At 43.3% G+C, this 12,873-nt stretch overlaps 2 long non-coding RNA genes across 2 annotated transcripts in view; one reads left to right on the forward strand and one right to left on the reverse strand.

The window, feature by feature from the left end:
- Positions 1-12,873, forward strand: part of LOC309520746 — a 153,869-nt gene that overhangs the window by 85,352 nt on the left and 55,644 nt on the right. The window lies entirely within an intron of this gene.
- LOC309520796 lies at positions 184-2,129 on the reverse strand. The gene is made up of 2 exons (XR_014214430.1): positions 2,012-2,129; positions 184-954 (listed from the first exon to the last, which is right to left on the reverse strand). It is a non-coding gene; the product is annotated as an uncharacterized lncRNA (long non-coding RNA).

The raw sequence follows: 12,873 nt of genomic DNA on the forward strand, positions 1-12,873 counted from the left end.
GACCCTTTTTATAATATATATGGGGGATGTTCTTTTTATATGTAGGGCTGTAGCCAGCTAAGTTCTACTCAGTGTAGGCCTATTGGAAATAATGTATCTTAGATAGGCATGCCCCCCCCCCATGCCTAGGAGTGAAACCTAGGAATGAGTAAAAGAAATGAAAAATGAACAGAACAAAAAATATAATTATGATGCAGATAGATAGTGTTTATTGTAGTGGAAAGAGGAGATCATGAAAGCATTTCTTAGGTGAGCGGCTTCAAACAGGTCGACAATCCTTTCAGCCACAAAAGAGTTAAATGACAAAATGACAGATGAATTTATAATTGACACAAGGCAAAGGTACAGAAGGGAAGGAAGAGATTCTCAGGGAACTGGAAGCATCAGAACTCTTGCAGGCCTGAAGGATATTCAGAGTGCCATCAATGACTGATAGAAAGGCAACAGAAAGGATGCGCTAAAGAGAGACAGAAGGAAAGCTCAAAGAAGCATTGATCAGGGATGTGTAGGCGAGAGTGTCAGAGATGCTGAGCAACCTTTTGATCCAATCCATTCTGGTTTGTCTGGATGGTGGAGGCTGAGCATTCCTGACCCCATACAATCATAGAATTCTCGAGTTGGATGGGACCACAAGGGCCATCAAGTCCAACCCTCTGCAATGCAGGAATCTCAACTACAGCATCCATGACAAATGGCCATTAGACGTTGATCCATGGTGTGCATTTCAGGTACCATTCCCCACCCCCCGTTCCTGTGGGGGATCACAATCCCATTCGAAAGAGAGACAAACTCATCTTCGTCTCAGTATAGGAACTGTCGCTGGCTGAGAAGGGAGATTGTAAGCAAAAGAATTTGGTTGCATCAGCGAGTAGATATGATTGCTCGAATAGATATGTATATATTCAAAATGAGTGTCATTTCATCTGCAGTCATCGTAGAACAACTGGTGTGAATCTGGAAAAAAATAACATGAAAGTGTTTAAAATGGTGTACACTAATGTCTACTCGGATTCTGTTTTAATTACAAATTTTGCATCAATAAATACTATGAGCAATCTTTTCTGAAAGTGGTGTCCAATTACATCACAGTAAATAGTAAAATTTAGCAAGCAGATACATTTTTAACAAGGAGATATACAGGCAAAAAACCAAAAAAAAAAACCTCTTCCTCCCAACTTTTCCTTCCTTTTTGTGGGGAGAATGAGGTCTTCGTTCCTCACACTTCTGCATAGCAACAGCATGAGGCGAGTCAAAACTACAAATTTGAGGAGGGGAGTATACAAGTTCAAAGAGTGACTAGTGACCTTACGTGGTCTTTGGATAGTTTGTTAAAGGCTTAGTCAGATTAAAAAAACTCTCCTGCATAGTCGTACCTTGGAAGTCAAACAGAATCCATTCCGGAAGTCCATTCGACTTCAGAAACATTCAGAAACCAAAGCTTGGCTTCTGATGGGATGCAGGAAGCTTTTATGGTCAGAAGTACAGGAAGGAATTCCCTTTTATTGTCAGAAGTGCAGGAAGGAATACCCTTTTCTGGTTAAGAATACCGGAGCAGGAACATATGTGATGTCAACCTGTGTGTATAGGCTGACGTGGTTGGATTCCTAGGGAAGGAGGGAGAGGGTGCCTGGAGGATATATATACTGCATGAAATTTCTCATTTCTTTGGACTTGCTGTGGACTGACCACGCAAGTGCCTTTCTGCTGTTCCGGAGAGCAGAAATAAAGAACTCTTTCTCTGTACCAACCCTTGGTGTCATTTGACTTCCTTCCTCCTCTCCAGGAGCAACACAGACCCAATCGGTGAACTCCAATAAGGCTACATATTGATGACTGTTAATGACTGCAATTAGTCCTACAAGAAAAAGCAAGGGATAGTATGCAAATGACAAAAAATAGCCTTAGCTGTTCCTTAAGTTTTCAAAACACAATCCCTAGCGAATCTCCTCCAGAGTCACAGAATGCCACCGTGCCCTTTTCCTATTAAAGCTTTGATTTAAAGACAACTTACCAAGAGCTGGAAAGGCTGAGCAACCGAAGTCAAGGGAAGCTGGAAGACTCTGGTGAGGAAGACAGAAATGTCTGGAGCATTTATACGATTTGCTTTTGGCTTCCACGCCTTGAGTCAGCATTGCTCTTTCCTAATGGGCACTTGGCAGAAATGCCTAGAAATCTCACAAACATTTTTCTTTCAATGATTAACCCCACGGGGGAAGAGTGTAATCTCATTCAAGAGTTCATATTTCATTATAGATTATTATAGTCCCGGGTTGGATGCCTTTGTTGGAAGCACATATCCTTAATTACTAATGCCACCTTGTCTCAACCCTTATATTATCTGATTATACAAATGAATGCAAATATGGGTCACATCCATTGTTTTCAGATTTCAAAACGCCTAATTTTTAAAAACAAAATCTCAAGGTTTCTGGGGTTTTATTTTCAAAAACAATAAGTATTCTCATCTGCAATATTCCTTGTATTTTTCTATTTAAGCCATTTTCATTCCAAGTTAGTATTTTTAATCTGCCATTCTGTTTTAATTTGAGGAAAAATAATATATATATATATTATTCCTGCTTTAATTATGTGTTTGTTACTCTTCCTCTTCTTCCTGTTTATCAGTGCTATCCTCAGGTAATTCCTCTATCCACCTTTCTGCTCCTGTCACGAGCATGCCTTCTCCTAATTCTTATATTATATTTTTCATCTGACATTTCTGTGCTTCAGATACATCCCTGCATCGTTTCTTGTTTTTATATGTAAAAGAGACTCCTTTCAGGAACTCCGATCTATATGGAATTTGCTTATTTCTCAGAGCATCTGTCAAGAAATTGGAATTAGCTTGGTTTTTTTAGAAGTTGGACGGGAATTTCTTTTAGAATAATTTTATTTTTCTCCCCTATCTGTAATCTATTCTGATACTCCGTTTGTATTATTTGGTCTCTGATTTGGCATAAATTAAAAATTACCAGACAGTCTCCTGGTAACTTGTTTTCACCTTTGCAAAGCTTTATTTAATTCAGAAGATTTAATCAATCGGGTTTTCCATCAGTTCTTCCTGTACCTCTATCTAATTAAGCAACTCCTTAATCAATTTGGACCTTATATCTTCCTCTGGTTCTTCAGAAATTCATCTAAGACAGAGAATCATTTCCTTCTGACACATTTCCAAAACCGCAATGGCATCCCTGGCTGCTTCCTGGGAGACATTAGCCTCCGCCACCTCCTCTTTAATTTTTCCTGGCCTTTTCTCAATTCCAACCCTTCTGCCTTAACCCTCTTTGTTTTTCTTCCTCTAATCCCTGTGTCTTGGTTTTTAGCTCCTGTACTGATAGTCCCCGTGCCGTAGTGTTCCCATCCACATTGTCATTGCTGACACAACTCAGATTCCTTTTGTGGGTTGACTCGTTTTCCTCCTCCTCTTCCCCTTTCCCTCACAAATGTCCCCCTATTATCTCTAAACCATCCTGGGTTTTTTGCCTGTATACTTGCATGATGCCCCCCTTCTTTTTGCTTTATTTCTATTCAAATATTGTATGCCCTTGACCAAAGAACGGTGCACTCCTATCTGGGATGGCCATCCACTTTTACCAAGCATGCAGCTTCGGTGTGTGTGTGTGTGTGTGTGTGGATATTTTCACCCCCTCCCATTGCGAGAATCTCCTGATATGATGTTTTCAGAAACGAGGGGGAGGAAACTGCTCTTCGCTTCTTCCTCTCCTTCCTGACTCTGTGGGGAGTCTGAGCGCTATCTATGTAGAGATTAGATGGCTGAGTGAGAGCTGTTACACTCATTCAGGCAATTAGCGCTTCAGTTTTAGCTTGCAGTAGCTATTAGAAATGAAAGAAGTTGTGCTTCATAGCTTTCTTCCGTGTTGCTTATACTCTGCTGAGTTTGATCCTCACAACACACAGTTCTGGGTCCAGTGCACTTAGACCTGCTTTCCAGGAGTGGAAGGTCTCTGGAAGTACTCCAGTCAACTAGCCCAGCCGGGGCAGATCCTGTTGTTGAGCCCAGTCCTTGGCATCGGCTCAAAGGCGTACTGACAGGGGGGTGCACATTGACCGATGAGGGAGGGAGGAGACACTTGCCTTGAGTCAGCATTGCTCTTTCCTAATGGGCACTTGGCAGAAATGCCTAGAAATCTCACAAACATTTTTCTTTCAATGATTAACCCCACGGGGGAAGAGTGTGATCTCATTCAAGAGTTTATATTTCATTATAGATTATTATAGTCCCGGGTTGGATGCCTTTGTTGGAAGCACATATCCTTAATTACTAATGCCACTATGTCTCAACCCTTATGTTATTTGATTATACAAAAGGACGCAAATATGGGTCACACGCAGTGCTTTTTTCTGGGGGGACGCAGGGGGACGCATACCCCTAAACAATTTGTGTTTAAAGTCTATGTTTGGCCTCATTGAGGGGCAGTATTTCAATACGAGTAGGAAAATCAGAGTAGCCCTTGACATTGTTTTAGGGGGGAAAGCACTGGTGACATCCATTGTTTTCAGATTTTAAAATGCCCAGTTTTTTTATTCAAAATCTCAATGTTTCTGGGGTTTCATTTTCAAAAACAATAAGTATTCTCATCTGCAATGTTCCTTGGAGTTTGCTTGATATATGCCTCTCTTGATATCTGCTAATGTTTAGCCTGGTATATGTTTTCCATATAAATTATTTCTAAGAGATCATAATTACACACACACACAGTAACAGTCACAAGTAAGATGGTAGACTTGTCCGTTCCCCTATGTTTTCAATGTTTTTGTTAATATAGACAGTTGGAATTTTTTATCTTGAAAGTCAGAGAAAAAAAGGAAAAGAAGGAAGCTTCTCTAATCATCTCCTTTATCTTCCAGCTCCCTCAAAAGCTAGTGGTAGTCCCCATCTCTCCCCAACAACCACAACAAGAAGAGACACTGAATACATATGCACATTGCGCAGACATGGAATTGGATAGCACTGAGCTGGCAGATATCAAGTGTTCCTTTGCAATGTTTGCCATGATTCAGCAATGATTTTGGCTCTGAAACAGTCATGAGAAAAACAATAATGCTACCAACTAATTAAAAATAACACAGAGCCTCCCACAATGAGTTAGAATGTAAAATGTACATGTAACTTGGTTTGGAATGCAAGGGAGCTTCTTGGAACAGATTCCATGGCAGTTCTTCAGGCTTCAGATTGCAGGCACGCTAATGAATGGATTACATTTAAAACACGATGGATGCAACTCTCATATTCTTTTTTGCACTGTGACCCAAAATGCTGAATAAAGGGGTACATTCAGAAATGCAGTAATAAACAAAAATCCACCATTTTCTCTAATCTTGGTAACTGTTAATATAAATGCCTTGAGCAGAATCCTTTAGTCTATCTTCCCTAAATCGTGGTGGGTGTGTAGCGGTGACTCACGCCCCCCTTCTCTTTGCAGCAGTGATACCAGGGGTCCCTGTTAAAGGGGTTGTTTGAGGGGAGGCTTTGGTCATACGCCAAGAGGTCATCATTGCTCTCCCCTGTGGTGACGGCAGCGTAACTGCTTGAACATATGTTCTCCAGAGCCAGCCCATCCCCCCCCCACACCCACACTCTGGATAACCTTGATGTTCCCCATATCCCTGGCGGGGGACTGGGAAGGATAAACACCCAATATATGAGCCAAGCTCTACCCACATCTGAAACATAATAAAGTTGTGGCCAATTTTAATCCCATAGCACATTGTCTTGAGTCGTTATTCTACACGGGGGCTACCCAGGGATTTGGGGGACTCTGCCTGTCCACACAATGGCAATCCTAAACCTGTCTAACAACTCTTCCTCTTTCCCATCCACATTGTTATTGCTGACATAGCTCAGATTCCTTTTGTGGGTTGACTCTTTTTGCTCCTCCTCTTCCACATTCCCTCACAAATGTCCCCCTACTTATCTCTAAAGCATCCTGGGTTTTTTGTCTGTATACCTTAACGATACACCAGTCCCCCCAGAAAAGTTATTCCTGCCAGGATCCAGCCACAATGCTCTAAAATGCTGCCCTTACTTACAGAGGACAGTCTCAGCATCCTTATTTACCACACTTCCGGCTCCCTCTCCTCAGCTCTGTGTGGTGTCTCAGCTGCTGAGCAAAGCAGGGAGTGACAGCAAACGTCAGAACCTCTTCACAGTCATGTTGCAAATCTTTGAAATACATGTTTAAGGACCCTCTGATGTTCCACTGTGAAGTCTGATGGCACTGAGAGAGGCTGGCGAAACATGAAATGATGATCACTCCTCTGCGTCATGTACTTCACTAGGCACCCAGTTAAAAGTGCTCATCATAGAACAATGTCCCCAGGCAGAATGAGCAACTCTCTCTGGGTTTCTTCCAATCATTCCTGGCTGAATGAAGCGCACTGTCAGGTTTGGAATGTACATCTGACACACGCATAGAGAACTGGCCTTTCCCCCCTGTCTCTGGGGTGAATGGAATCTTTCCCTAGCCATGTTCTAGGTCTGCGGCAGAGGGAGAGAGACAGAGAGAGCACCCCTTCTTTCCCCTTGATACCCTTGACCCAAGAACGGTGCACTCCTATCTGGGATGGCCATCCTCTTTCAACTAGCATGCAGCTTCGTGTGTGCGCGTGTGTGTGTGGATATTTCCACCCCCTCCCATTGCGAGAATCTCCTGATATGATGTTTTCAGAAAGGAGGGGGAGGAAACTGCTCTTCACTTCTTCCTCCCCTGCCTGACTCCATGGGGAGTCTGAGTGTTATCTATGTAGACATTAGATGGCTGAGTTAGAGCTGTAACACTCATTCAAGCCAGTAGCACTTTAGTATTAGTTTGTAGTAGCTATTAGAAATAAAAGAAGTTATGCTTTACAGCTTTCTTCCGTCTTATTTATACTCTGTTGAGTTTGGTGCTCACAACTCACAGTTGTGGGTCCAGTTCACTTAGATGTGTTATCTATGTAGAGATTAGACGGCTGAGTGAGAGCTGTAACACTCATTCAAGCCAGTAGCGCTTCAGTTTTATTCCAGTCACCTAGCCCAGTTGGGGCAGATCCAGTTGTTGAGCCCAGTCATTGGCATGGACTCAAAGGCGTACTGATAGGGGGTCATGGAACTTTGAAGTGTCAGGCGTAGCCCTAATGGCTTTAGCCCAAACATTTAAATCTGCTAACAAATGCTTGAAATAAATCACCTCGTTGCACAGTTCACTCAATGCGGCGTACTCAGATTCCGTTGATGACACACTTACAACGTCTTGCTTGCGTGACCGCTAGCTGATTAAAGCTCCACCGACCATTATGACTAGTCCTGTGACAGATTTTCTATCTGGCAAATTTCCCCAGTCACTATCACAGTAGCAACTCAATATTTCGTCCTCGGAAGAATTTAATTGTAACACATAGCCAATTGTCTGTTTGAGGTATCTCAGAACTTGTTTTACCCCTTTCCAGGCATTTAGTGTGGGTTTTGAGACTAATCTACTTAATATGCCTACTGCGTAGCTAATATCAGGTCTGGACCACTGTGCTAGATACAATAAACTTCCAATTACAGAATGATATACATCAGGATGTTAAAATTCGGGACTCTCATCTATATGAAGTGTTTTTATGAAACCTGGATCCATAGACACCACTGCCCCTTTGCAATCCTGCATCCTGTATGTAGTCAGTAGTTGTTTAACTTTGTTCTGCTGACTAATTAGGCAGCTGCCATCTTGGGCCCAGCACACTTCCAACGCTAGATATGTCCTAACCGGGCCTAAGTCTTTCATTTTGAACTTACTGGACAATTGCTTGGCAAACCTTTTAGTTTGTTTATCTGTTTTGCAAGCATACAATACATCATCTACATAAATCAGACAAAACTCTTGATCACTGCCTGTACCACGTACATAAACACAATTGTCAGCTGTACTCTGCTTGAAACCAAATGACACTAAGGCCTCATGGAAACATTTGTTCCAAGATCTTGCAGCCTGTTTGAGACCATATAGAGCTTTGTTTAATTTTAACACTCTATTGGAACCTGTCTCATAACCAGGCGGTTCGGCTAGATACAGGTCTTCTGATATTGATGCATGTAAATATGCAGTCTGGATATCAAAATGGTTCAACAGGAGTTTTCTCTTTGCTCCAAGCGTTAAAATCAGCCTTACATTGTCCCCCTTAGCAGTAGGGGAAAAAATCTCGTCATAATCTTTTCCAGGCCTCTGAGAGTATCCTTGAGCCACTAAACGAGCTTTGTATTTGTACTTTCCTGTCACCAGAGGTTTAGGTTTGTACACCCATCTGCAGCCTACAATCCTTGCCCCCTCAGGCGCTGCTACTGGTGTAAAGACCTTATGCTCATTCAGAGAGGACATCTCTTCCTCCATTGCCTGTTTCCAGAGCTCTGCCTCCTCTTTTGGTAACTTTAACACCTCCTGAAAACTCTTGGGCTCTGCAATTACACTAAACACATTTGCAGTATCTGGAGAAAAACACACCGGAGGCACTCCTTTGTTTTGTCGTTTAGATCTTCTGGGAGAAAACTTTTCTTCTGACCCATTTTCCTCCTCAGAACTACGACCTCTCTTTTGTTGCTTAGCAACTGGTCTCTGGCTAACTCCACTTTCTTGAGAGCTCTTATCTGAACTTTCCTCCCCCTCAGACTCTGATTCTCTGTGTCTACCTTCAGAGTCATGAAGCTCCTGGGAAGGTTCAAACCAAACCTCAGTATTGGCATGTAGTCTCTCCCAGCCACTATGTTCACAAAAATTGGCATTCCTGGAGATCACAATGCCCACAAACACTAACTGTTTGGTCTTAGGATCTCCCTTTTTCCTCATTTGTTTTGGAATTAATACCCAGGCTTTTGATCCAAACACATGCAAATGGTCAATTTTGGGGGTTTTCTGGAACAATTTAAAGTACGGAGTTGTACCTATTGTTTGATGAAAGAGCCTATTTTGGAGATAACACGCGGTGAGCATGCTCTCCCCCCAATAAGACATGGGCAAATCAGCATCATCAAGCATGGCAAACATCATATTTTGTAAAGATCTGTGTTTTCGTTCTGCAACGCCATTCTCCTCTGGGGAAAAAGCGTTCGTTTTCCTATGCCCAATGCCACGCTTTTGTAACCAATCTCTAAAAGCATTTGACATAAACTCGCCACCTCTGTCCGTCTGAATCCTTCTGAGTTTAATGGACAGAAATCTTTCCACAGATGCCACCCAGCCTTTAAACTTAGTGAACACGTCACCCTTATTCTTCATGGGGAAAACCCAAGAGTAACGCGTGGCGCCATCCACAATTGTTAATGAAAAGCGTGATCCACCCCTGCTTACAGCAAATGGACCAATTACGTCTATGTAAACCAGCTGTAGCGGTGACTCACTAACTCTGTCACTTCTGGGGTAAGAGACTCTGTGGGTTTTAACCTTTTTACAAACATTACAATCAAGGTACTTGTTACAACTCTTTAAATTACCCCCATCAGCCAATTCAGACATTTTTAGTACACTTTTCCAGCCAGCATGCCCCATTTTCCTATGCAATAAATGCACACAGTTGTCATGTATAGCTTTGTTATTCACTGAAGGCTGAGATTTACTGACTACTGCTGCAACTTGAGATCCTGCTTTAAGCCAAAACAAGCCTCCCTCTGACTTAGCAGTGCCTAAAATCTCACCAGCCTTCTTAATAATGCAACTGTCTCCTTCAAAATACACTTTAAACCCAGCTTTCCGCAAACAATCTACAGACATCAGATTGCTCCTTAATGAAGGCTCACAAAGTACATTTTGCAGGCATTCACGAAGACAAGGAACAAAAACTGCACCCCCCGAAATCACTTTGGAAGTACTTCCGTCTGCTAGAGCCACCTGGCTGCGCTGTGCTGAGTTCTTGGAAACAAACAATTCATCTGAATTTACGATGTGCCGAGACGCTCCCGAATCGACCACCCAGACAGCTTGTTTCTCATCAGCAATCTTGACCTCGGCGGTCACCAGCTGAGCCAACTGTTTACGTTTGAAGAATTTCCTTTTACGCTGCTGCTGATCTCGTCTCTGCTCTTGCACCGGCCACTGAGACTTGACCAACTCCGGGCATTGTCGTTTTAGATGTGCTGAAGACCCACATCGGAAAAAACGCCTAACAGCAAACGCTGACTCCTCACCGGTAACCTGCTTTTGCTTCATCTCTGGCACAGCATGAGAACTCCTTCCAAACCGCCCGCCTGTAGAAGCCTCTGCAGTCAACGACCTTTCTTGCCTCTTCTGCCATTCTTCAATCAAACGCCCAGTAACGTAACTGACTGATAAATCACGCTCCTGTATGCCCTCTAGAGACAAAACTAAATTATCCCAGCTTTCCGGGAGAGAACTCAAAATAATAGCCACCTTCTCCTGCTGGTCTAACGCACAGTCTCTTTCCTGTAGCGCAGCAAACTTTAACTGTAAACTGTGTAGGTGTTCCTGCATTGTAACCCCAGGCTGTAACATTGCCTTGTACAATGCCTTACGAATGAACAGCTTGGAAACCGCTGTCTCACGCACATGGAGTTCTTTAAGTGCTTGCCACACACCTCTAGCTGTCATGATTCCCCTCACATACGGCAACTGGGAATCTTCCAGCCCCAAGACAATGGTGGCCCTTGCTCTTTGGTCTTTATCAAGGTCTTCATCATCAGGCTTCGCAGGAAACTTACTCACCACTTGCCAGAGACGATCCCTCTCAGCACTGCCTGCAAGCGTTCCGACCACAGCAAGTAATTGGAGTCATTCAGACACTCGAAAGCCATCTGAACTGGTTGTGAGGCCATCTTGAGAGCGATGTCCCTGGAACCCGGAACCAGCTACTCACGACCACCGAAAGAGAAAACAGGAACCACAGCACCCCGCACACACACGCTGCAGCTGTTGTCCTTGTGTCCGCTGCATCACCAGCTCACAACAGTCAGGAACCAGCCAGTGTCCATCTGCTGCCCCAACAGGAACAACAACTTCTGGAACTAACGCCGTTGATGCTGACACCACCACAACTCAGGCTGGCAGCACAGTACCCATAACCTCATGGAACTTTGAAGTGTTAGGCGGAGCCCTAATGGCTGTAGCCCAAACGTAGCAGAGTTTTCCTGCACAGCGAAGAAGCTAGTTTAGGTGGAAATGACTAGTCAGCTAGACTCAGAATAACTATTTACAGGGTTTATTAAAAGGGGGAAAAAACCAGCAGAGTTTCTGCATACAAAGCAAAGCAAATAAAACCTTTCTTTCTTTCTCTCTTAACCATACACAGCACTTCTACTCCTTCAACACACCTAACACCAAACTGTGCTAGCATTCCTAGATAACAGAGTTGAGTGCTGGTCGTTAACCAATCAGTTTAAGTAGTTTCTAGGTCAAGCAGACCTTGGCTTTCTGCCAAGAGTAAATTGACACTGCCTTGAGTTAATTGTGTGAAGCCAGAATCTGTAAGTTTTCATGAGAATCAGAAACTGAAACTGAACAGGGGGGTGCACATGGACCGATGAGGGAAGGGAGGAGACACTTGCCTAGCTAGCCAGATCAGCCGAATCAACCCTGGTGATCAATGGGCAATGGATGTTGCAGGCAGATTGCCCTCACCTCCAAATATATAAAATCATAACTACCTAATACTTATTGCAGTGGTGTTTGCTGCTGCTGGAATAACTAACCATGACATTATGTTCCCTACATTTCCGATTTGTATTATTACAGGTGAGGACCCTTTTATAATATATATGGGGGCTGTTCTTTTTAGATGTAGGGCTGTAGCCAGGTAAGTTCTACTCAGTGTAAACCTATTGGAAATAATGTATCTAAGATAGACATGCCCCCCCATGCCTAGGAGTGAAACCTAGGAATGAGCAAAAGAAATGAAAAATGAACAGAACCAAAAATCTAATCATGATGCAGATACATAGCGTTTATTGTAGTGGAAAGAGGAGATCATGAAAGCATTTCTTAGGTGAGCGGCTTCAAATAGGTCAACAATCCTTTCAGCCACAAAAGAGTTAAATGACAAAGTGACAGATGAATTTATAATTGACACAAGGCAAAGGTACACAGGGGGAGGAAAAGATTCTCAGGGAACTGGAAGCATCAGAACTCTTGCAGGCCTGAAGGATATTCAGAGTGCCATCAATGAGTGATAGAAAGGCAACAGAAAGGATGCGCTAAAGAGAGAGAAGGAAAGCTCAAAGAAGCATTGATCAGGGATGTGTAGGCGAGAGTGTCAGAGATGCTGAGCAACCTTTTGATCCAATCCATTCTGGTTTGTCTGGATGGTGGAGGCTCAGCATTCCTGACACCATACAATCATAGAATTGTAGAGTTGGAAGGGACCACAAGGGCCATCAAGTCCAACCCTCTGCAATGCAGGAATCTCAACTACAGCATCCATGACAAATGGCCATTAGACGTTGATCCATGGTGTGCATTTCAGGTACCATTCCCCACCCCCCGTTCCTGTGGGGGATCAAAATCCTATTCGAAAGAGAGACAAGCTCATCTTTGTCTCAGTAAAGGTTCCAATGGACGAGAAAAGAGCTTGCAAAGCAAAGAATTTGGTTGCCTCAGTGAAGGCAGCTGCATTGCTGATGAAGGAGCAAGCATGCTAGCCTCAGTTATCTGGGCAGGGGAGGGACTGGGGAGAGTCTTGTTTGTTCCCTGTTTCATAACATCAATCTCCATCTCCACCCACATTGTCATCGGCCTAAGTGTTCCGTCGGCTGCCCGCGTCATTACTTCAATAGGCATGCTGCATTTCATAATGGGTGTCATTGCAGCTGTAGTCATCGTAGAACAACTGGTGCGAATCTGGAAAAATTAACATGAAAGTGTTTAAGATGGTGTACACTAATGTCTA

Source organism: Podarcis vaucheri (assembly GCF_965113315.1).
Source record: "Podarcis vaucheri genome assembly, chromosome: 16".
NCBI lineage: Eukaryota > Metazoa > Chordata > Lepidosauria > Squamata > Lacertidae > Podarcis > Podarcis vaucheri.